Source organism: Mytilus edulis, chromosome 10 (genome assembly GCF_963676685.1).
Source record: "Mytilus edulis chromosome 10, xbMytEdul2.2, whole genome shotgun sequence".
In the NCBI taxonomy this organism is placed as follows: domain Eukaryota; kingdom Metazoa; phylum Mollusca; class Bivalvia; order Mytilida; family Mytilidae; genus Mytilus; species Mytilus edulis.
In genome coordinates this window covers 60,504,837-60,527,550 of record NC_092353.1, presented here as the reverse complement: position 1 = coordinate 60,527,550, position 22,714 = coordinate 60,504,837, and the positions used below count along the sequence as shown (strand labels likewise).

General features: G+C 32.4%; 1 long non-coding RNA gene across 2 annotated transcripts; it reads right to left on the bottom strand.

The window, feature by feature from the left end:
- Positions 1–406: 406 nt before the first annotated feature.
- On the bottom strand, positions 407–21,433 carry LOC139491645 (uncharacterized). Of its 2 annotated transcripts, none has more exons than XR_011656602.1 (4): positions 21,305–21,433; positions 5,246–5,306; positions 3,719–4,569; positions 407–492 (listed from the first exon to the last, which is right to left on the bottom strand). It is a non-coding gene; the product is annotated as an uncharacterized lncRNA (long non-coding RNA). The 2 variants fall into 2 exon arrangements; XR_011656603.1 differs by lacking the exon at positions 407–492 and adding an exon at positions 1,427–1,494.
- Between the last annotated feature and the right edge of the window lie 1,281 nt (positions 21,434–22,714).

Here is a 22,714-nt window from a genome sequence, read left to right as displayed (position 1 = left end):
GATTTAAGACCAAATTTGTCATAAAATTCTAAGCTATTGTTACAGTAAAACATAGTTTCAAGTACAATTTTAATGAGCAAATACTAACATGTGACTCATCCTGGTGAGTTATCTTCCATGAAATCCCTCTCGTTGGAGTGGAACATATATGGGTATCTGTAACAAAAGGAAATTATAAATTAGTATCAGCTTTAAAATGGGAAAGATTTTTTGGCTATTGAAATTAATGTGATGTGTTTTATGTCAAATTTTAAATGAGCAACACTTAATTTACAATTACTATCAATTCTAATTAAAAAAAGCCACATTCGAATCGAAATTTTAATAAAAGAAATTGATTTAAGACCAAATTTGTCATAAAATTCTAAGCTATCGTTACAGTAAAACATAGTTTCAAGTACAATTTTAATGAGCAAATACTAACATGTGACTCATCCTGGTGCGTTATCTTCCATGAAATCCCTCTCGTTGGAGTGGAACATATATGGGTATCTGTAACAAAAGGAAATTATAAATTAGTATCAGCTTTAAAATGGGAAAGATTTTTTGGCTATTGAAATTAATGTGATGTGTTTTATGTCAAAGTTTAAATCAGCGACACTTAATTTACAATTACTATCAATTCTAATTAAATGCCGCATTCGAATCGAAATTTTAATAAAAGAAATTGATTTAAGACCAAATTTGTCATAAAATTTTAAGCTATTGTTACAGTAAAAACATAGTTTCAAGTACAATTTTAATGAGCAAAAACTAACATGTGACTCATCCTGGTGCGTTATCTTCCATGAAATCCCTCGTTGGAGTGGAACATATATGGGTATCTGTAACAAAAGGAAATTATAAATTAGTATCAGCTTTAAAATGGGGAAGATTTTTTGGCTATTGAAATTAATGTGATGTGTTTCATGTCAAATTTTAAATCAGCGACACTTAATTTACAATAACTATCAATTCTAATTTAAAAATGCCGCATTCGAATCGAAATTTTAATAAAAGAAATTGATTTAAGACCAAATTTGTCATAAAATTCTAAGCTATTGTTACAGTAAAACATAGTTTCGAGTACAATTTTAATGAGCAAATACTAACATGTGACTCATCCTGGTGCGTTATCTTCCATGAAATCCCTCGTTGGAGTGGAACATATATGGGTATCTGTAACAAAAGGAAATTATAAATTAGTATCAGCTTTAAAATGGGGAATATTTTTTGGCTATTGAAATTAATGTGATGTGTTTTATGTCAAATTTTAAATCAGCGACACTTAATATACAATTACTATCAATTCTAATTAAAAAATGCAGCATTCGAATCGAAATTTTAATAAAAGAAATTGATTTAAGAACAAATTTGTCATAAAATTCTAAGCTATTGTTACAGTAAAACATAGTTTCAAGTACAATTTTAATGAGCAAATACTAACATGTGACTCATCCTGGTGAGTTATCTTCCATGAAATCCCTCTCGTTGGAGTGGAACATATATGGGTATCTGTAACAAAAGGAAATTATAAATTAGTATCAGCTTTAAAATGGGGAATATTTTTTGGCTATTGAAATAGGTTGAAGTTGCGCCTTTTTGTAAACAGTAATTTGGCAAACAAATCATATCATTAACTGTAAAAGATTCTTTTGAATAACGATAACAAGCAAAATTCAAAATTTATAACACTACGTTGACCTTCGATCTTGATCTCAATTTCAAGGTCATAGGTCAGTGAACTCAAAACGGAAGGTCAATCACTTGTATGGTTGTGGAGAAATACTGATTTGAAATACATAAGGGGAGAAAACTCCTATAAGGGTTAACCAAAACACTTTGACTGAAATAGGTTGAAGTTGCGCCTTATTGTAAACAGTTATTTGGCAAACATATATCATTTACTGTCAGTTTCTGTGGAATAATGATAACAAGCAAAATTTTAAATTTAAAACATGACCTTGACCTTTGACCTTGACTTCGATTTTCTTCAAATGGACCAAGAACTTCATATCAAAAGACTGTAGGCCTCTACGACTTATAACGTATGAATTTATCCAACAAATCGCCTATATTAAATTTTCAAAGATGTCTTCCCATCACTCAAGTCAAAATAAACCAAATTATTCTCAAGAGTAGACGAACAATTCGGTGAAAACAGTTTGCTAAAATCTTTTACGGTTTAAGAGATATAGCGATAACAAGAAAAAGGGAACGCGGGGAGATAACTCCTATAAGAATAAGTATTCGGTCACACAGGGTGAGTTTTGAAACCCTATTACTGTACAATATCATTGGCCAAAAAAACCATTCGATATGTTGTAAGACAAAAAAGCATCTCAGACGGCAGAAGAAAAAAAATAATCAGAAGAAAAACAGGTCTTTCCACGAAAAGTGGAAAGACCTAATTCTAATGAACAAATACTAACATGCGACTCATCCTGGTGTGTTACCTGCAATTTATACAAAGTATTAGAAAAGTATTGTTTTTACCCCTTTTTGGACCCAATTCTAAGCAGTTTGGGCCATAACCACCTAAATCAATTCAAACCTTTCTTTCTAAAATAGAACCTTGTGGCACAATTTCAAAAAGATCCATACACTTACACAAATTATTGTCTCAAAACTAGAAAAATACTTATTTTGACCCCTTTTGGGCCCCTTGTTTCTAAACTATTGAGACAAAAACTCCCAAAATCAATTCCTGTACTGGTTATAAACCTTATGTTAAAATTCTATTGATTTCTATTTACTTATTCATGAGTTATTACGCAGAAACCATCTGTCTTTGGACAACGCTGACAACGAAGTGATATCAATATACAACCAATTTTTTTTAAATTTTGGCAGTCATTTAAAAAGGAGCGGTCATAATAGCTGTATCAAGCATTTTAACCAATTCTCCATATTTGTGATTAAGACAATAGAAGAAATTGATTCAACTGAAAAAACAAAACTTACTTTTAAATCTCTGAAATTTTCTTTATGGTACAAGTTTTTATCATTAAACAAGAATGTGTCCAAAGTACACGGATGCCCCACTCGCACTATCCTTTACCATGTTCCATGGACCGTGAAACTGGGTAATAATCTAATTTGGCATTAAAATTAGAAAGATTATACTATAGGGAACATATGTACTAAGTTTCAAGTTCATTGGACTTCAATTTTATCAAAAACTACCTTGACCAAAAACTTTAACCTGAAACTCCAACTTTCATTTTCTATGTTTAGTGGACCGTGAAATTGAGGTCAAAAGTCTAATTTGGCTTTAAAATTAAAAAGATCATATCATAAGCAACAAGTTTACTAAGTTTCAAGTTGATTGGACTTCCGCTTCATCAAAAACTACCTTGCCCAAAAACTTTAACATGAACGGACGGACGAACGGAAGCAGAGACGGATGGACGGACGGACGAACGGAGCCACAGACCAGAAAACATAATGCCCCTCTACTATCGTAGGTGGGGCATAAAAAATCTTTTTTTTAAGGTAGTCGTTGAACCATGAAAATGAGGTCAAGGACATAAGACAATGTGACCAATGGAAACTTCGCAACATGAGGCATCTATATACAAAGTATGAAGCATACAGGTCTTCCACCTTCTAATATATAAAGCTAACACCGCCACCAGATCAATATCCCTGTCAAATTTTCTGCTACAAAAGTTGCAGGCTCGACAAAAATGATCCATTTTGTTTACAAACATGAACATAGTTTTAAGGAAATACGTACATTATGACTTTGCTATCTGCCATGAATGTGTCTTCTTCCGTCAAGGAGGGCAACATAAATTAAAGAAATTTAACAAAAGCTCTTAATTTATATCAGCTTTAAAGAGAAGCTATTTGCTGTTACAATTTTTCAGAATTTTTTATCAGTGAAAATACAGCCAATTATGAAAATCTATTTTGGTGCACCAGCCATTAGCCTTGCTATCAAATTTCACAAATTGGTAAATATTAAAATTAAATTTTCTAAACACTTAAAATTGACAAACTCATTTATACTCTGGAGAAACTATAATAAGTCTTGGGTCAAAGTCAATCCAATGTTTTAATGCATGAACATTTATCAATGCAACTATCAAAAACATGATTTCATCATAACACATCAATATAGAGGTCAATAATGACTATGTTTTTTGAAGGAGCTAGTTCCAGTGGTCACTAGTCCCATTTAACTTGGATATTATGTCTAAAGTCTTTAGTCTAGGTGCAGTGTTTGTCTTCAGTCCAGGTGCAGTGTTTGTCTTCAGTCCAGGTGCAGTGTTTGTCTTCAGTCCAGGTGCAGTGTTTGTGCAATACATAGGATCTACAGAGTACAGATGAGTAAAATTATTTTTAATCAAAATTTTCTTCACAAATTTGTAATATATATGGTGTATGACTTAGAATACACTTAGAAGTTTAGTGTGCTTATAGGGATTCATGCGGTTACAACTTATTGTTAAAAGAAATGGCATCCAACATCATAACCAGTTTTTGGAAAAATGAAAAGTTATCTGATGTAAGCACGACTATGGCTAATGTTATATTGGAAAAGTTTTTGATTTCTTTAAGTTATGTTATCATTTTAAAGAAATGCTGAAAAAAATGTTTATCAAAATTATATACCAAGAAACAAGATTAAGAGAAGGCATACACATAAATTAGATCATTTAAATACATATCTTAAATACCGAAATAAATATAATTAAAAACAATCTTAACTAGTTTTAAATGCTTTAAAATGGACCTCCTCTCAATGTGATTAGAGTTATCTCCCTTGGCATACTTCATGAAAACAACTACCAGTCACTTTTCAATAAAATTTTTCAGTTCATGGTGATTAAGAACTTGAAATACTGAAGGATTTTTCTTCAGTTAATACTTATATTTAAGTATCTTGTGATATGAATGATGCAACAAAAAACTAATCACCATGTATATGTTAATACTAAGGCAGCAACCATTTGATTTTCTGGGGGGGGCTATGGTTTTTTTTTCTGGACAAATTTTTTTTTTTGCGGCGAAAAACATTATCTATTTTTTTTGCGACAAGTCGAAAACAATTTTTTTCTTTCAATTTTAGCATTACATATAGTGGCAGCTGAGGGTGAAACAAACAATTTTTTTTTCTCAGAATCAAAAACAAATTATTTTTTTCTCCAAAAACTGGAAACAAACTTTTTTTTCCAAAAAAAACCATAGCCCCCCCCCCAGAAAATCAAATGGTTGCTGCCTAATATTCTTAATTACCACACTTTTTGTTATACATTACCTTTACATTACTTTCTCTAAACCTTAGGTTGTTCAAATTTTCTGCTTTAGTTATTAGATTTCTGTAAAATATCAAATTTGCATATATATAAATGTTGGAAAATAAAATTGAGAAAGGAAACGGGGAATGTGTCAAAGAGACAAAAACCCGACCATAGAAAAAACAACAGCAGAAGGTTACCAACAGGTCTTCAATGTAGCGAGAAATTCCCGCACCCGGAGGCGTTCTTCAGCTGGCCCCTAAACAAATATATACTAGTTCAGTGATAATGAACGCCATACTAATTTCCAAATTGTACACAAGAAACTAAAATTAAAATAATTCAAGACTAACAAAAGCCAGAGGCTCCTGACTTGGGACAGGCGCGAAAATGCTGCAGGGTTAAACATGTTTATGAGATCTCAACCCTCCTCCTACACCTCTAGCCAATGTAGAAAAGTAAACGCATAACAATACGCACATTAAAATTCAGTTCAAGAGAAGTCCAAATAGAAAGTAAGCTTACTCCTAATTTTAACCATGATTTTGTTTACTTAAGCAATAAATTTAGATATTATCCAGCTAAACTTAACAAATGCAAGTGCAACCTCAACAGAAGGGCAAGGCCAAATAATGAGATGTGCCTAGGTAATACAACTGCAGTGTTCTCCCCAGGATTTTTGGATATAGCGCTGTGGTAAGCGCGTAATTTCCGACAATTCTTAGGAACTTTGTTGCGGTGCACGGTTTGTTTGTAATTAATTTGTTATGTGTTTTTCTTATATTATGCTATTGATGTTTTCTCTTGTAATGAGGTCCTCATCATGCTCTTGGAAGTTACCCCTTTGTTTGCTAATGTTATTGTCTGGATATAGAAGAAGTCTTTATTTCTCCATTGTAAATTCATATACAATGTAATCCTCATACTATCTGTGTATCAAAAAAAAATAACCAAGGAGAAGTCTTTTTCCGTGATTGGTCTATAGTACCAGACTGTCTATGTGAAGATTTCTTAGCACTATAACAGGTGATGTTGCAGAACATGTAAGACCAACAATAAAGTCATTGTCAGCTTCTGTGTTTGGTTTTGTATCCCACTGTAGAGTGTACAGTTAACCTTACAACGTTTGACAGGAATTGATATTTTAATGAAGCATAATGATTTCTCATTTTTCTGAACTTAACGTTTTATAATATTCAAATGGCTTCATCCAAGCTGGACATGGAGAAAGTGAATTTCTCATGTCGTATCAGCTTGGGGTTTGTTTTTCTAATCATATCCTCTCAATTATTTTCAAATGGTAAAATTCACTACTGCTGACTAAACAATTATTAGATGTAATAGGTGATAATTAATACTTCAAAGACTTGCTCAATTTCGGGGTTCGTATGGATAGTAAGCCCGGCAAATTGTAACAAACCCCTGTGTTCGATCGTTTTTAAGATCATTGATTGTTTAAAGTTCGTAAAACAAGTTTGTGAGTGTCGGGAAATGCAGTCAATTTATTTCATCTCATTTCATTCATATATGCCTCTATATATTCTTTAAATTAAAAAAAATTGATGTCAATGTTGAAATCTTTGGTTATTTTGATCTTTCAAAGTCAACATTTTATAAAATTTATTAGACTGGTCCTGCGGAGTTACTTAATACAACGGAAATAATTCATTCAGAAATAGTTAACCAGTCGATCACGCAATCAGGATAAGATATTCAATGATTTTCTGAGTAAACTAACAATTGAAATCAATGTACAAATGTCAAGATTTATTCTAAAATGCAAACAAAGTTGAGCATGGGAGAACATAGGTCTATTATGTTCACTGTAAAAGTGAAAACTTCCTCACTGAGCTTTCAAACAGTAGGTGTTTCAGGCCCGTAGCCAGGAATTTCAAAGGGGGGGGGGGGGGGTTTGTTGGACTCACAAACTTGACTTTAACAGTCACAATTAGAACAGAACATTGACTTTAACAGTGCTTATTTGTTTTCAAGGGGGGGTTCGTCTAAACCCCCCAAACCCCCGGAACCCCCTGGCTACGGTATGACTGTTATCTGGAATAGTTATATATATTCATATTGGGATGGACTTCAACACGGAGCCTTGGCTCACCCAAACAAAAAGCTATAAAGGGCCCCAAAATTACTCGTGTAAAACCATTCAAACAGGAAAACCTGAACGGTCTTATCTATATAAAAAACGAGAAACGAGAAAAATGTATAAATTACATAAACAAACGACAACTACTGTACATCAGATTCCTGACTTAGGACAGGTGCAAACATTTGCAGCGGGATTAAACGTTTTAATGGTACCAAACCTACTCCCTTTTTCTGAAACCATAGCATAACATCATAACATAGAAAACCACACGATAAAATATGAAAGGCTTAACTCAATCAAAAAACATAAATTAACACACTATGAACAAATAAATTTGATCTGCGATACCTGAATGCAAATGCACAGTTAACAAAATGTTAGGGACAAACATTCAAGGCCAAAAATCAATATAACAGTATTCTTTAAATTTCAGTTGACCTCCCTTACACTGCTTTTTAATTGTCTAAATTGTCATTTAACCTGAAAAACCCTTGTTTCCCCCTTTATTTGCCCCTCATTTATTGAAACCACTCTTTAAGCAAGAACTCCAAAACTCCATTCCAGCCTTTCCTTTGGAGTAAGAAACCTTGTAGTATAATTTCAGAGAGATCCATACACTAAAACACAAGTTATTGTCTGTAAACTAGAAAATGCTTCTTTTTGGCCCCTTATTCCTTAATGTTCAGGGATATTAACCCCAACCGGACACTAATCCTTAATTCCCTTCACTATATGGAACCTTGTATGTACGGTACAATGTCAGAGAGATTCATACAGTTAAACATTAGTAATTGTCCCGAAACTTTAAAATGAGACATCTCTCAATCCAAGTCACAATTTGTAAAAGAAAAACCATTAAATACAATGTGCCCTGGCTCACACCTAACAATAAGCTAAAAAGAACCCCAAAAATCTTTCAAAAGGGAAAACCAATGCAACAGTTTATATATAATCTATAAAAACAAGAGGCTCTCAAGAGCCTGAATCCCTCACCTGTTTTTCATAAATTTTTAAATGTTAGCAAAATTGATGAACAAATTGTGAAAAATTGTCTTTAAAGGGTAATAACTCCTTAGGGGTCAATTGACAATTTTGGTCATATTTTCTTTTTTGTAGATCTTACTTTGCTGAACATTATTGCTGTTTACAGGTTATATAAAACAAAAAAACTTCAAAATTTTCTTATAACTAACAATTCAGTGGCAGCAACCCAAAAGTGAGTTTTGATTAGTCTGAAAATTTCAGGTCTGATAGATCTTGACCAATTGAACAATTTTACTCCATGTCAGATTACTCTAAAAAGTTTAGTTTTTGAGATTTAAGCGAAAAACTGCATTTGACCCCTATGTTTTATTTTTAGCCATGGCAGCCATGTTTGGGGATGGATCAATATTTCAGATACAATTTATATACAAGATACCCTAAGGAACATTAAGTAAAAGTTTGAAGGTATTTGGCCCAGAGGTTTCAGAGAAGATTTTTTAAATAGTTTACCACAACAGATGACGACCGACACCAAGTGATGGCATAAGCTCACATGAGACCTTTCGCAGCAGTGAGCTAAAAATGAAAGAAATGAGAAATAATATTATGTGTTTTTCTCAATTCATTAGTTTTTAATAAAATGGTCACTAGTTTGAACCGAGAGCAATGACCAAATACTACCGAACAGATACCATACAGATACAGATATACTTCTAAGCCACTTAAACTTTGTTTTTAAAATAACAGTTCGTACATTGCAAATTAATATTGTTGGTTTTCTTTATTTCTAAGTGCAATAATAATTTACCGGATATGAAATACTGGTCTGACAATATATAATATTTACCACACACTCTATTGAGAAATGCATTTATACATTCACGAGTGAATCATTGATTGAGTAAAGACCAGTGGCAAATATTTCTATGTACATCCAGTCGATTCAGGAATTATGATACTTTCCGTCTTGATAAGGGGTAAATAAAGCTACAAAAAGTTTTCTTTATAACGTTGAAGCAACATTATATATAATCAAGTTTAGCTAATTAATTCTGTACAGAACTTTATTAAATGTTTTCGATATTAATTTTACTCAAAAACATTTCTTCTTTAGATATAGATGGCTAGTTTTTGGTACAGTTAACTCAGACAAAGCCTATACATTGACAATCAACTGCATGTAAACATAACATGATTCAACTACATACAGTAAACCTTGAGTTTTATAAATGAGAACGTAAAGGAGTAAGTTCGGTAAGTGCCATATTTGGCCCCAATTATAAAGTTCATGGTTACAAGACAATAATTGTTTTAAGTTGCCTTAAAGACATGTGAAAAAGTTAAACAGAGCTCAGCCCGTACGAAAAACTTGACACGTACTCCAGCCGGCCAGTAGCCGTACTAGAACCGTACTTATAATAATCATTTGGACTTTTCTTTGAATTGCTTATAATGGATAACCCGGCTGGACTTTCAGCGAAATTAGCCGTAAACCGGCTCGAAATATTTAAATTAGCAGGAGTCCGTTTCAGAAAGTCCAGCTGGACTTTCATAAAAGTACGTCTGAAAAATCCAGCCGGCATTTCTGGCAAAAATATGGCCTCTATAAAGTTCAACCGGACTTGAAAAAGTCCGGCTGAACTTTTAGAAGTCCAGCTGAACTGTTAAAAGTCCAGCTGGAGTTCAGAAAGTTCTGTTTGACCTTTAAAGATGACCTCAACAGGGGCTGATCCACACAAAAAGGGGGGTCCAACCCGACAGAACCCTCCCTCTTGAACCACGTAACTGCTTAGTTTGTCTTCAGATGGTGGATTCTTCTGATTTGATATGCATTCCTTGTTATAATCTGGAAATAAAAAACAAAATCAGATGCCATTTTGCTTATTTCTTTTTCTTTTTACTACTGTCTTAATACTGGCAAAACCAAGAAATAGGGAATTGTGAAGCTTAATGCTTACTCCTAAAAACTTGTGGTGATAATTATCATGATTGTACATGTATAATAGGCCTAAATAACTTTAAAGTGCATAAAAATAAAGTAAAGCTTTGAAAATTACTAAAACTGAAATTTTTTGCATGAATAACTATTTAATGTAGTATTTATTAATTCTTTTTACTCTTCAAAAATTAAAATAAGCTATTTATAATATTGTAATTATTTCATCAATAAGTTGAAGAAAAAAGAGCATATCAGATAATATCACCAAAATGGTGGAATTCAATTACATATTGTACTTACCAGATTTCGAATATGCAATCCAAAATACATGCATTGCCAAACAGCATTCTTCCTAAATTGCCAGTTAGAAGGATCCATCTTTTCTAATTAAACATTTGCTTTACATCCAATATAAATTTCTCATTTTCTTCAAGAAAGAAAACACATCTTCCTGTTTATTCCAAATTCAAATTGTGTTGTATTGCAACACATGAGGTTGTTTAAGGAGCTGTGAAAAACTTGCTTTTTATGACTGCTTGCATATATGTCTAATTTTGATTATGTGATATATTAAAAAAAGAAAATCAGTAATCAATTTATTCAATTATGAAATGTTCAATAAAATTGATAGTAATTGCAGAAATATATATTTCGGAATGTGTTATCCTTCAAATGGCCTCATGATCAACCTCTGTGTAGATGCTACTTCCTGTGACCTGTCCAGACTGAGGTTAATTGAAAACAGATGTTCACTTCTACATTTACAAGACTATTGCTATTAAATCACTGTTATGGCTCAAGTTTCTAATTGATGTTATAGAATGATGATAATTATTAATTTTATGCATTCATCTCATTAAATATAAATATAATAGAAAATAAATAAATTTATTTAACCTATTGACAGATGTAATTTTGCTAGGGTTTTTTTTCATGAAAAAGTAAAAATGTTTTAAATAATTGTTGAAAATATTAACTGGGATATAATTCAATCAAAAATAAGTCACCTATATTAAATTTCAACTTTCCAGTTAATTTACAGTCTTATGTTAAATATTCAATGATGGAATTGAAAATATAGGGAAAGATCAAATTTTTATAGTTTGATCTTAAAGTATATTGTAAAAAATATGATATCATTATTATAACTCGCACATTTTCATTTATAACTCTTTTCCATTTTTAAAGAAATTAATTGTTCCTTTGAAAGAACAGAATCCTTATGTGGCAAACTTTTTATTTCTGTTAGGGAAGATTTGGCTGATGAAAATTTTCTAAGTCTGAATTCCTGTTCAGAAATGACTGTAAAATTTTCTAAGACAAAAATCCTGCTGATCATTATACAGAAAGATAAATTTCCTCAACAGTCCAGCCGTGTTTATTTTCTTGTCAGAATTACAAAAAGTGCGGTTGGACTTTTAAGAAAATACCGGCTGGCAAATAACCAAAGTATAAGAAAAAGTACGTGTACGGCTCATGTCAGACTGGACTTTTCAAAGTCAGACTGGAATACGTCTCAAGTCCAGCTGAAGTCCAGTTGAACTCCGGTTGAAATTTTCGTACGGGTGTTTTTGTCAAAGTTTAATTCTAACACAACGATTTTTACATTCCAAAACGGTCAAGTTAAGGGATTTTGGTGAAATTTGACAAAATCAGCGGGATTTCAACCAAATAAAGGACCAGGAAACATAGAGCGCAGGCGTCGACAAGCTTAAAATTCAAATAAGACATATTAAATGTCTTCACAAACATTATTTTAAAAGATCTTTGTTGTCGACGTATGCGCTCTATGTTTCCTGTCAAATAATCTTTGGAAATTTACCCATTTTCATTGATTTTTTCGTGAAAAATCAATATGAGTACAACTTGTGACGTCATAATGAAACGCAGAAACGTAAAATTTTAAACAAAATGGCTTATATCCTATCTAGTCAATGTATTAGCTATAATTTATCGTGATATTGGTCAATAAATCCGAATTTGAAATTTACGCTAAAAAAGTGGGCCATTTTAGGACCTTTAATCGAACATACTCCTTTCACAGTTCAGTTTATGTGTGGATTACACTAACACAATAGTTTATGTGTGGATTACTCTAACACAATAGTTTATACAATCATCATTTCTAAATACATTATTTACAAGCAGTGTAAGGGAGGTACAATGTAATCACAGTATTCTTTAAATGGATTGGATTACCTCCCTTGCACTGCTCAAATTGTCTAAATTGTCCTTTATTACAACTGTCACATAAGCTTAACATTGACCAAGAAAACTCACTATTAATATTTCCAGACAGTCAGGATTCTACCTCGTCAAAATTATCTCCCCATTACGCCAGTTCATTTTCACAATCGTAGAAATGGAAGCCATTGTAGGGATGACGCACTACCAATTTTGCTCTTGGAAACCGATAAATTTATCCACACTGCACTATTACGATCCTTATATGTCAGTTGTATTTGAATAGACAAATGTATCAACTAGCTAATGAGCATCAGTTAATGATCTTGTCTGCATTGATTCAACTTAAAACTATTGTCTGATCGGTTATCAGGTGGATTTTTCGAAAATTCATAAACATTTAAAAAATTCTAATTAAATATTTCGTGGAAGGGCAGACTAGATTTTTTTAGTGTTTGAAGACTATTAACCCTAGTCATCACACACAAACAATTATAATTTTTCGAAGATATGCATTTTCATCATCCAACTTGAAATACTGTCGTCAAGTACTTTTAGTAAAAAAAATAGCTATTCGAATACACCTACTCTGTTTTTGTGATTCATTAGATAAGTATTTCACTTGACCCATTTTTTCATCTTTTAGTATTGTGATTTTTTATGTTATAAAGTCAACCTGTATCTTTGATATATAAAAATGATAGAATCTGAAGCAAGACAATGTATAAAATATTCTTGCTTTGTACGATATCAAGACAAAATATTCAACTCAAACAAGCCCTAACATAAAAAGGTGCACTCGATTTCTCTTTTCTATACAATTGTTACCTATTTTTTTGGAATTTTTTCTGGAGTCACATAATGGAAGGGCAGACACGAAAATTACTGAACTAATAGATTGAAATGTTTTCCGTCCGTGGTAATTTAAAAAAAAAAAACGAAGGTTATGCATTTTCTACATCCAACTTGAAAGATACCCATGTCGTCGACTTGATATCTAATTGTTCTGCTTAACTATGTACTAGATAAATTGAAAACTTATGCAAATGGTGTTTTTAAAATTAAACACTTCGCAATTGAGAAGAAAATTGTAATTTTGTTTGTTTCTATTAACTTTTAAATTTTTTGTCACTATAGTAAACATTACATTAAACATTTATCGCCTTCTCTAACAAAGAGCTTCGATTCTTTTGTTCTATTTCAACCAGATTTCCGACTGCAGACAGACATGAACAGCTAACAATTCTTCCATTCAACAAATATAGTTGACATATTGCTTATAAATAAGAAAAACAAACCAAAACAAAAACTTCACACTGAGCAATGAACCATGAAAATGAGGTCAAGGTCAAATAAAACCTGTGCGATTGACATATATATATATATAAAGATTATAAAGTACATGTATTTCTATACACCAAATATTGTTGACCTATTGCATAGTATTAAACAAGAATGTGTCCATAGTACAATGATGCCCCATCCCTCTATAATTTTCTCAGTTCAGTGGACTGTGGAAATGGGATAAAATCTCTAATTTGGCATTTAAATTAAAAAGATCATATCATAGGGAACATGTGTACTAAGGGACAGTTGGACGGATTCACAGACCAGAAAACATAATGCCAATAAACACGATAAATAGGGCATAAAAAGACCAAAACCCAAAAACTTAATTTTGATCACTGAAACATGAAAATTAGGTCAAAGTCAGATGACACCTGCCAGCTAGACATGTACACCTTACAATCATTCCATACATCAAATGTAGTAGACCTATTGCATACAGTATAAGAAAAAACAGACCAAATCACAAAAAAATTAACTTTGACCACTGAACGATGAAAATAGGGGCAAGGTCAGATGACACCCACCAGTTGGACATGTACACCTTACAATCATTCCATACACCAAATATAGTATTCTGTCATATTTGTCATATATGTATATATATGTATTATGCTAAAGCAATGTTGTTGCTAATGCAATAAAGATTCATTCATGCATTCAGTAGACCTGTTGCATATATATACAGTATAAGAAAAAAAAAGACCAAATCACAAAAACTTAACTTTGACCACTGAACGATGAAAATGAGGTCAAGGTCTGATGACACCCACCAGTTGGACATTTACACCTTACAGTCCTTCCATACACCGAATATACTTTAATTACTAATTTACTAGACCTATTGCTTATAGTATCTCAGATATGGACTTGACCTCCAAAACTTAACCTTATTCAATGATCCATATAATGAGGTCAAGATCAAGTGAAAACTGTCTGATGGCAAGAGGACCTTGCAAGGAACGCACATACCAAATATAGTTATCCTAGTATTACTTATAATAAGAGAGCGCTAAGAATTTAACATTACAAGAAATCCTAAATTTTTTTCAAGTAGTCACTGAATCATGTAAATGAGGTCAAGGACATTGGACATGTGACTGACAGAAACTTCATAACATGAGGCATCTATATACAAAGTATGAAGCATCCAGGTCTTCCACCTTCTAAAACGTAAAGCTTTCAAGAAGTTAACTGATGTCTCTGCTGCTGCTGCTTAATCACGATCCAATATGTCAAGCTTTCTGCAAAAACTGATCATCTTGTTTTTTCCCCTTTTTGCTAAATGGTTTGAGCCAAAAAAAAACACATAACCATCCCTTTGTAGTATGGAAACTTTTGGTATAATTTCAGAAATTCATACACCAGTACACTTAAGGCAAAAAAAATGTGTCCATATTAGTAATCAAAGAACAGATTGCTCTGAGGTATACGACTGTCATTGTTTTCATTGATACATGTATTAGTATTATTTTCAAAAATAATTCAACTGCAAATGAATAATGCTCTTAAAATGTTATTTACATAATCTGAATAGTTATTCAACTTTAAAAATAGCCAATCCTCGATACAAGTGAAATGTATGAACAATCTATTTTATTTTTGTTCTATCAATTCCAAGTTTACTTTCCACAGCAGTCACTGAGAATGAGAGAAGGTATTTCACTTCGTACCCCTATTTTCCTACATGAATTCTAGGTGGAACCCCATTCCTAACTCTTTCAATATTTAATTTCCTATGGGTCAGTGGGCATGACTCCTTTCCGTACACATTCCTCTGTTTAAATTGTGATCGGTTTTAATATAATACGATGCATTTTGACAGAACGAGTTAATTTTCTCAACATATTGTCGTTTAAAAGTTTGACGAAAGTTACTTACGGAAGGGAGACAAATTATAGCGATAATATGGAAGACTCCATTTTGACTAAAGGGGTGTTCTAGTTACACCTTTATGTTGTGGACTACATTAATTTAAATTCAAATGATGCATATAATTATGATTTAAAATTATGCAACAACAATAACCCTCAATAGCAGACATACATAGAAAGGATTCCATGAGTTTCAAATTAATCAATGGAGTAGGGAATCCAGAGCAACCATTCAAACTGATACCCCTTCAAGTCAAGAAAACTATAGGCATGCACATACTTACAACCCTAGACTTGTGATTTGTAGCAAGGACATATATTAAATGTTAATTAAACGACCTCCATTTCTTTATGGAAGTACAATATCAAATATCAGTTTCATAACGGTGACATAAGAAAACTCCAAACTTTCAGTTCTTATATGACAGAAATAGATTTATCGATCGGAATTCAGAGAACTCTCGCATGTTATCAAAACTAGGGAATTCCCTCCGACGTGTTTCTAAATTTATAAAAACCCTAAATATAAATACTGCTTGATTCTGAATTTCAGTGTTGTTAAAAACGCGCATACAATGATAATGTCAAGGGGAATATCGAAACATGAAGATTATGAGAAGGAGATTATAGTTGTTTAAATTCAATCCATTTGTTTTTTATATACCATTTAAAGCAAAACAATCACAAGAAACTGAGATGTTCCTTGATGTTGAGTCAATGGTATAAGTCTATATAGATTGCTTTTAAAAAAACAATTGTATCTGAAAAATGATGCCCCATGCATGCATGCACACACTATCATTATTTGCACTGCATAAAATAATGCTGTCTATTAAGCATTGAAACACCAAACTACAAAAAGGGTACGTATATATACTCCTTAAGGAGGCTCGCGGGTTTTTTTCAGATTTCAGAAAAAAATTAAACATTTATTTTTCATTGCAAATTTATTAATTACCTTAAGTAATTGTTACTTTTATATCATATGGTACAAAAATCATTCCAAACAATCAATTCCTGTTGGCCCCAGGTGACTTTAAAAAATGTAGATATCATTGAAAAAACTCCAAATTATCTCCCTTTGGTGAAAAAAATGCCTTTTTTGGCATTAAAATTGAAATCGCTTTTTAAACTCATCTGTGACCTATATTTTTTAGTATTATTTTCGAATAAGCTGTATTTAAACTAAATAATTGTAAAATTTAAGCAATTTCTGTAATTTGGTTCTTTTTTCATTTCCATATTACTGCTTTTTCTCCAACTAGTTCAACAGAATACAAGGTCAAAATTGTATGCTTCTTTCGAAGGCAGATTGTGAACATAAATGAACAATAACCCCATTTTTTATTTCATTTTTCTATTAAGGCCAACTTAAATTAATAAGTAGATTTTCATCCAAATTTTTGAAAAAAATGGGGCGGGTGGGAGGATTTTATTATTTATTTTTTATTTCTTATGAAACCCTCTTGTGACGTGTTCTTCATATACCCAAGTGTAATTATAAGCTTATATCATGTATATACATGTATTTATAAGGAATCGTACATAATTTTCAAATCTTAAATAAAAATCTAGTGTTGACAACCACTCACGGTTCTACATGTAATTGCTGCTTTAGCAACCTATTTTTAGTAAACGGCATAAACATACGAGAAATGCTCTCTTCAGTTGGACTTCCTTCACCAAATTTATGTTTTTTTGTCTTCATAAAATGGAACAAATATGCAATTGGTATGCAACACAATAATTATGAGTACAGAATAAAATGAAAACTCAAACAGTTTTGAAAATAATAGGGTTGGTGCTTTTATGATTCTTCTTATAGATGCAAATATAATTAATATGTAAAACATGAACTAAACAATAAAGAAGTTGTTTAATGACTCTATTGAGGGTATTGGGACAGAAGGTGTTTTCTTTTTGTCAACAAAAAAACAATAGCCATGGGTAAATCTAAGTGTATGTTTGCCGACTTTTTGAACTCAATATACGGTCATAAATCTAACAAGTTTGTGCTTGTGTCAATTGGTTTAATCCAGTTATATTTGTACCAATGTGTTCCACGATTCTTGCTCTTTGGATATAATTCATAGTCAAAAATTCCTGACACAAAGTCATTTTATCAATAAAATAATCAACGGTTCTATCACAGAAATGTGTGTCATGCCGCAATTTGCGTTCTTGGACACAGCGTATTACTTGAATCCCGAGTATTTCATGCCCTTCTCGTAATCAATCTCTATTCTCGGTAGATGATTTGTCACCATAGTCTAGAGCTGCAGAATCATTTTAAATTACTCGCAAGAAATACGAAAACCGAAATTTGAAACAGGAAGTTATGAATGAAACGAAATGTTTGACGTTTACCTGAAATGGAAATGAACAAAATCCGGAAATCGTAAATTTTTATAAATAAAAAAAAATCGGGGCGGGGCGATTTCAGAGGGGCGGGCGGGGATGAAAATCTATCAATTAATTTTAATTGGCCTAAGTATAAGATAAAGTTCATTTATATAAAAATATAGCGAAATCTTATATAAAATAAAAACAATAGGCTGTCACAACGACAGCAAACCGGATTTATTAATATTTATTTGTGTCCTGGCAATATCACAAGAACCATTACTGATGAATGGTGAAAGTGAAAATAGTCAATATCAAATTTGACCTCCATTTTGTCATCAGTATCAACATCTTAAAATTTGAAAAGCTTAGATTGAATGGTTCATGAGTAAATGCAACAACGTGAATGGAAACGCCATTTCACAATCTTTCAAGAACCATAACTCCTGAACGGTAAAAGTCAAAATCGTCATTATTGAACTTGACCTCTAATTTGCCATCAGTAACAACATATAAAAATTTCAAAAGCTTTGGTTGAATGGTTCATGAGAAAATGCACGGACACGACTGGAAACACCATTTTTCAATCTTTCAAGAACCATATAACTCCTGAACGGTAAAAGTCAAAATCGTCATTATTGAACTTGACCTCTATTTTGTCATCAGTTACAACATGTTAAAATTTGGGAAGCTTTGGTAAAACAGTTCATGCGAAATGCACGGACACGACTGGAAACACCATTTTTCAATCTTTCAAGAACCATAACTCCTGAACGGTAAAAGTCAAAATCGTCATTATTTAACTTGACCTCCATTTTGTCATCAGTAACAACATATTAAAATTTGGGAAGCTTAGGTAGAACAGTTCATGCGTAAATGCACGGACACGACTGGAAACTCCATTTTTCAATCTTTCAAGAACCATATAACTCCTGAACGGTAAAAGTCAAAATTGCCATTATTGAACTTGACCCTCATTTAGTTGTAAGTAACAACATATTAAAATTTTTAAAGCTTTGGTTGAACAGTTCATGAGTTATTGCACGGACAACATTTGATTGCCGCCCGCCGTACATCCCCAAATCAATATTTTGTCACAAAAATCCGGTTAAAAATGATTTAGACCCGCGAGCCCCCTTAAGGGAAGTGAAAAACAGACCAAAACACAAGTTGATAGTAACATGGTAAAATGTCTCGCCTTATTTAATACTAACTATTGATTTTATGTTGATAGTCCTATTATAAATAAATCCTTACAAATATCACATTTACTTAACATGATCCAAGAAAATGAAGTCAAGGTCAAATAAAGCAAACGAGAAATACATGTACACCTTACAATCAATCATTTTATATATACCGAATATATAGTTGACACACTTCTTATAGTTTCTAAGTAAACTAAATATAGAACAATGAACCACATAGCCAGAAATTAGTAACGCTTTTGCTAATTATTATTCATAATATGTAAATGAGAATTGTACCACGTGATAATAGTTTGAACTGGACTGGCTTGATATCAATAAAATCTTTAAAACACGGATATTAAATGTTGCCCGTCACAGAGTCCTTGATTATAATCACTCTGGTATTTCCGTAAAGTTGTCAGGCGGTCAAAATCGAAACAATGAACGCGAATTTAGTCAATTGTTCGTGTTTTCGTGCGTTAATTCTTCTTGAAATAGGGCCATTTTCACTTTACGTGGGAACCTAGAGTTTAACGACTACACATTCAAGGTTTGGACTTGCTTATTCTTTGGACATTCAAGTTTTAAATTTCACCCCGGCAACCTGTTTATCTAATGACCTTATTAGCCAATTTTCGACACGAAGTTTGCAAATTTGACGTTTCAGCCATTTTTGACTAAATTTTATACTGCAATGTTTAAAGCCTCTCGCTTCGATTTTTAAAATAGCTCAGGAACCTGTATTTTTGCAACAACAGTCATTATGTTTCGTTTCAATGGTGTATATTGTTGTGTATATTTATTTTCTGCCCCGGCAACCAGTCTATCACTTAAATAAAAGTTAAAAGAGATATTTTTTCAAAATTCCCTATCATTTCAATATAATTTCCGTATCCCGTATCCGATTTCTTTAGTATAATATGCAAATAAGCAAAGTGGCGTTGATTTCTGGATATGATGAAAATGAGGTCAAGGTCAGTTGAACCTTGCCAAACAGACATGTACATGTACACTGAACAATCAATAGATGCATTAAACATAGGTGTCTTATTGCTTAAAGTATCTAAGAAGACAAACTTAACCATATAAACAGACCAACACACAAAAACTTAACACTGAGCATTATGAGTTCATGGTAAAATAAACGTCACAAATAATTCCATACACCAAATATAATTGACCTATGGTATGTAGTATATATCAAAATAGACCATAACTGAGGGGGCGGGGCCAAATAATCTCCATGGCAATAAAATGTGCCAATTCTAATACAACTGCATACCAAATATCTTTGACCTACCACTGAGTGGTTCACCATAAACTAGACCAAATCACAAACTTATACATTGTTGACGCTGTCATTGCTGACCCCCAAAACAGCATACCTATGTCTCACTTTTTGACTCTGTCAAGCAAGACAAAAATGAATGATTTATTGATTGTTGGTGGTTGCTTAACATCCAGTGGCAAATAGTTCATGCATGTTGAATATTTAGAATGAAAACAAGTCAACAACAAATACAACAGACATTGTCTCAAAAAGAGGCCATCCAGGATGATTGTCATGGTCAGTAACGGATCCAGAGGGAGGGAGGGTTCAGGAGTTGAAACCCCCTTCTGTTTGGACAATCAATGCATTTGAATTGGGACATTAAGTTGTCCCCCCCCCCCCAAAAAAAAAAAAAACCAATCCCTGTATTCTGGGTTGGGACCTATTTTTAAAATTGCGAAATTCCTGTTTTTCAGGATAAAACTCGAATTAACCATTTTAGATAAAACAATTTACTTTTCTATGGCATAATATTACAAATCGATTCCCACATGCATACCGGTCAACTCGAATCGAAAATCCACAGAGTTCAGTCCAATTCTTTGGTTGAACCAGAAACTTAATACAATAGTATTTAATATATGTTAAAAGATGAAATCTTCTCTTCTTATCTTTATTATAAAATGTGTAAAACATTTTTTATAAAGTGAATTACAAAAAGTTTTCTACGAAACTGAAATTAACATTCCGATACTGTGTAACTTTTAAAACTTGACTATTTATACTGCGTAACAAAATATACTAGGCCATATATTATTTATAAATTTAAAGAAAGAATACAACCTACCTTTTAGACGAAACTTTCAAATCAAATGTGTGAACAGCCGTTCAGAGCAACATTTTTATACCAAAATGGATCCTTCCACAAGAGTTGAATAATTAGATCAATAGAAAATTCCCGCCTATAGTAGCCCACAATGCCCGTGGTTCGATGAAGCGTGAAGTGAAGGTCTTGGGGGACTTTCCCGAATAAAGAATAATTAATCATTTTAATTGGCAAAAAAAATTAAAAGATAGAAAAAAAATGGGCAAGCATCATAGAAAAAAGAGAATACTGGATTGGGAAAATGGATTCAGCTAAAATATAAACTAAACGCTAAGAAAATGGAAAATTAATTAAAGAATTGGTAAAATTTGTAAAATTAAATAATTTGATGAAAATATACCGATTACAGAAAATAACATGAATAGCGGCAATTTCACCAAAAAATAATCAGGCAGAAGCAGAAGCAGAATAAAGAATAGGGTAAAATTATACTGATAACAAAAAAAGAGCAATGTTCAGCCGGAATACAGCTATCAATTAATTATAGTTATAATGAGCGAATGTTTAAAAAAAGGGTTAAAAAATCATAATGAAGGACCCGGCTTATTTAGTGGCGGGTCAGGAAATTGTGATCAATTGTCATAAGGGGGCCCACTGACTACAAAAGTGGATGCATTTTTCTTGAAAAAAGGCAGCGGGGACTCGAACAAAAAAGCAGGATGTTATGTATGTAAAAAAAAGTGAGGATAAACTGAGACTAGGACAACATTTTCCAGCCCCCTCCCAAATACAAATCAAATGATTGCTCCATAGATTAGTATTAGCTAGCATACTGCAATTTCTGATAAAAAAGAATAGTTGAACTTTTTATAGAGCAAAGAGAGAGAATATATATATGTTTTCCGCATCAACACCAAAAATATCGCCAGAAAGAAGTTCCATAAAGATAAAACATTTATTAGCGTTTGTTTGAGCTTTATAATATTTCATCACAGGGTTGTCACAAAAGGAACGAATACTTATTGTTCAAATGTAAGAGATAAATTAGTCCTAATAAATGTGTCTGGACGGCGGAATTTTCACAAGTATTAAATGTCTATGGTGAAAAAATTTACTAGTATACTGTTAATTTGAGTCTTATATGTCAGTAATTATGTCCTCGGAACAATTTCCTAGGAATTCATGTCCAGGTCATCAATATTCCTAAGTTAAAACGTCAGGGGCGGATCCTGAACCCCGATGTCTGGGGGAGGGGGGCAACATGAAAAAAAAATATTATGCGAGTGTGAGTAGGTTTTTCTCGGGGTGGGGTGTCAGATCATCGTTTCTATATTTTAATATCTTTTTTTTTTTCCTATTTTACTTTATTCTTTGTTTTCCTTTCAATTGATCTTTATTATATTCGTCCTAAACATGCATCAAATATTTGCC